Here is a 4,035-nt window from a genome sequence, read left to right as displayed (position 1 = left end):
TTCTAACCGGTTTGGCTTTTCACTGCAGGGACTTTACAGCTTTTTTTGCTGCACCGAAGTGGGGGGCTGCATCAATATAGTAGTGCAAGTCGATGTTTGGCCGTCGGAGTATGGCTTCCGTCTATCACAACATGCTCGATTTGGTTTCCCATTTTTCGATGTGGAGACATCCATGTAGCTTGATGGATCTTTTTATGCTAGAACCCAGTAATACATACTGCCAAGTTTCGGGCCCCGGTGCTTACCTTCTAGTCCCGTCCATCGCATTTCATGGATGGCGGTGACGTCAGCCTTTATTTTCCCTAGGACATCAACCAGCCGGGCAGAGGCACCATCCCGATGCATATCATCATAGTCCTTCCTATGTTTGCCGTGATCGTCATCAAAAGAAGGGGTTATCGTCCGAGGCATGTGTTTTTTTCATTGGGCAAGGTTTTAACGTGGCGGGACCCAGACCCAGCGCACGCGGAGTGTTACGCCCTCCCACTTTAGCTCGCTCCCAAACTAGCGTTCGGTCGCTACTCAGAGGATTCATGGATATAAATATCCGGGCGTAGTGAGCTGCGATTTGAACCGTAAGCACGCGAATCACTTCTGGCCACTCCCAGGTGAATGGCAGTCAAAAGCTTTGCAGTACTGGGAAATGTACGAAACATAGTGGTCATAGGCGAATATCTCAACTAAACCCTGATGTATTTTTTAAATTCATAGCTGTACATACCTCTATAGTAAACCAAATAACCGGACCAGACGTTATTTAAAATAAAAAATGTAAAAAAATAAACTTTTTTCCGTATACTCTGTAATATTCCTCCGCAATTTTAAAACGTAAACTAACAATTTATAATCGTTGTTTCGCATCGAAATATCTTCTCTTAAATTATATACATATGGATGTATCGTGAAGCACTTTTCTTTGCTAGTTTATTGGCAATCTCGTTTCCCTTAATACCTATATGGCTCGGAATCCAGAGAACCCAAACCTGATTGGTCAGGCCAAGAGTCTTCAGCTTGCCGAAGCGCTATATCACCAGTTTAGATGTTACCTGGTGAGATCTCATGGCCTGGATAGCCGCTTATGTGTCAGTCAAGATCGCAATGTTCTGATTCCGGTATTTTCGCTTGATATTAAAGCCCGTGCAGCGTTCTATGGCGTATGTTTCAGCCTGGAAAATATACATATGTTTTCCCATGGGTTCCGAGTATCTTAACCTCAGTCCATCTACCCCTACTCCGGTACCCTCGTCGGTCAATGAGCCATCAGTGTACCAGGTAATCATGTTTTGGTTTATCCGATGTCTCAGATATGCCTGCCCAGCTCTTCTTATTGCTCAGATTAGTTTTAAACCTCTTTGTAAAGCTGAGCCTCGGATGCATAGTATCCCCCGGTATTGCAATTTTAGGGAACTGCTTCGTAAGAATATCTAACTTCCTACGACTAAGACACCCTGCTGCCCCGATACTGGGACCAGTCATCCGTAGTAAAGCTCTTTTCGCCTGAGTCTGTATGTGAATATGAAGAGGGGTAAGATCTAAAATAACCTCCAAGGATGCGGCTGGATAAGTTCTCATGGCTCCGGTTATGCATACGCATGCCAGCCTTTGTATCTTGGTGAAAACTTGTATTGTTCCAAGTTGTGAAGTTCTATCGGCTCAAATGATGGCTCTATAAGCTATCATAGGTCGTACTATCGTCGTGTAAATCCATCTCAGTATCTTTGGTGTGCATCCCCAACTCTTTCCTGCCATGGACCTACACGTCATAAATGTTCTTACAGCTTTCTTCGCAGTTTCTTCCACGTGTGCTATCCAGAGTAGGTTGTGGTCTAGTGTTACTCTTACGAATTTAACCTCGTTTTGTTACATAATGTTTGTTCCATCTAGCTTTATCGCTTTTAGACTATCAAGTTTTTATTTCCTTGAGAATGGTACTATAGTGGTTTTTGCTGGATTTATATTCGGCCCCACTTAAGCACACCATTTTTGGTTACGTTCAGCCCTAGCTGGATTCTATCTAGTATCCCAAATTACCTGCCAGTTCTCTACTGCCAAGCCTCTTATTTGGTCCCTGACGACCCAGGGTTCTTGTACCAGCACTATTCCCAGTGTAGACCTGAGGGTATTAGCGATAACCGTTGACTCGGCCCTCGCATGGTGTAAGTTTATTTGTGCAACCTTAGTGCTGGTCATCGTCATAGCTAATGGCGTTCTTCATCTTCGTCCGTTGTCAGGGTTTCGTCAAAATCTGACAAGGTGGCTCTCTCCGAGTCGTATATAAATGGATAAGGGCAAGCAAATATCTTTTTGGCACAAATTTCAGTTACGAGGTACTTAAAACGACGATATGCAAATTAGAAACTTCAAAGCTGTATTTCTCGAGTTTTAGTTTTTGGAGTTATGACAGTATTGAACTAAATTCATGATATGTATATTTTGACTGCGAGCAGTATTGCCATCAAGTAGTTTAACATTTACTAATAAAATCGGGTTCGTGAAACCAAAATATAATTTTTCAATTGCTTGCACTTAAAGTGGTACTTCTGTACATCTTACTATTTTCGGAACCAAGCTTCTTGCCTACTATCTAATTTGCGAGCCCAGCCCAGACTGTATATGATTTTGATACATGTGTATACAGATGGTCTATTTCTAATCATTTAATTTCTCGGAGGCATTTTCAGTTTTCTCGGAAAAGCGATTATACCGCAAAGGTCTAACAAATCACTGCTAGGTGAAGCTTTTTCATGGTAGATGGGAGAATATTCTGGGAAGGTTTTTCATTCCCTGCACAGATAGAGCGGTATTAACGTACATACATCGTTGTATCTCCATGGGTGGTCTATGTACTTGACACCGATTCAAATGAATGTTTGTTAACTATGCTCGAACCCTCATACGTGCGGCGTCCACATCTATGTAGGACCTACATATATATGTATGTACCAGGGTTGTTGCGAATATTCGCATTCCAAAATTCCTCATTCGCAACATCCCTAGTATGTACATATGAAGTTTTTTATGGGAACGTACATTACAAACTGGCCTTTGTGCACATATGTATATGTATAAATATTAGGGTGTCCCTTATAATACCAATTTACCAAATTTGTATGGCATTCCTTCCGCAGTTTTTTCGGAAATTCCATAACTTTTTCGCTAAAACTCAACTTGATCACATAATTTTTTTATATTATTTCAACATATATCGCGAATAACATACTAAAATAGTATATACTGAAGTAGACAAAGCACAACATAATGTGCAAAAAAGTGGAAAATTTTTGGAACTTTTCAAAACTTATTATATTTTAGAATTCTAAGAATTTTCCAGGTTTTATACACAAGTACCATGATTCAATAATATAAAGGTTTTGTAATAAAACAGTCTTCTCGCTCCCACACATAAAATCGGCTCCTTCACTTGTGCAGAATGTTGCTTACTCTACAGTTTCTAGTGATATTAGTAGTAAAACCAAAAATTCGTCAAACTAAATGTAATTTTCTAGAACAAGTGTAGAATAGTGACCTTTTAGCTATAAAATAACCAAAAATGCCGATAGATAGAACTTTTTACGCTGATTACTACGATGCCAATATTTAGCGCAGGCAAAAAATAACGAAGATATAAGAAGTTTTTTTTGCTTTGTTTATTTGCATTTTTTATTATCACCCTGCAAAAATTTGAGGACCAGGTGGTCCACTGGGTCGTAGTTTTAATGTATGTGCAAAAGGACCAAGCTTCATACTAGTAACTTGTTATGCTGACCTGAACCTCTTTAAACGTAAAAAACTGATATATGTGTTGAAAACCATCTCTTCGTAGCCCATCGGCAATATATTCGGTTGGTCCAAAAGGAGTAGTTGTCTAGGTGGTCCCATGTTATGCAGCGTTGGACCAGAGGTGGTCAGGTCCAATGACATCGCATTGTTATTGTAACCATGTTTTCTCCATATATTTGGACCATTTTGGTTACTAGTGTTGGTTACAAGGTTTCGTGTTCCTGTACCAGTGTTTAATAGGGTGCTTTTTTTTTT

This window comes from Rhagoletis pomonella, unplaced genomic scaffold (genome assembly GCF_013731165.1).
Source record: "Rhagoletis pomonella isolate Grant_MI unplaced genomic scaffold, Rhpom_1.0 Rhpom_scaffold_00007, whole genome shotgun sequence".
Taxonomy (NCBI): Eukaryota; Metazoa; Arthropoda; class Insecta; order Diptera; family Tephritidae; genus Rhagoletis; species Rhagoletis pomonella.
This window is presented reverse-complemented; position numbering follows the sequence as displayed.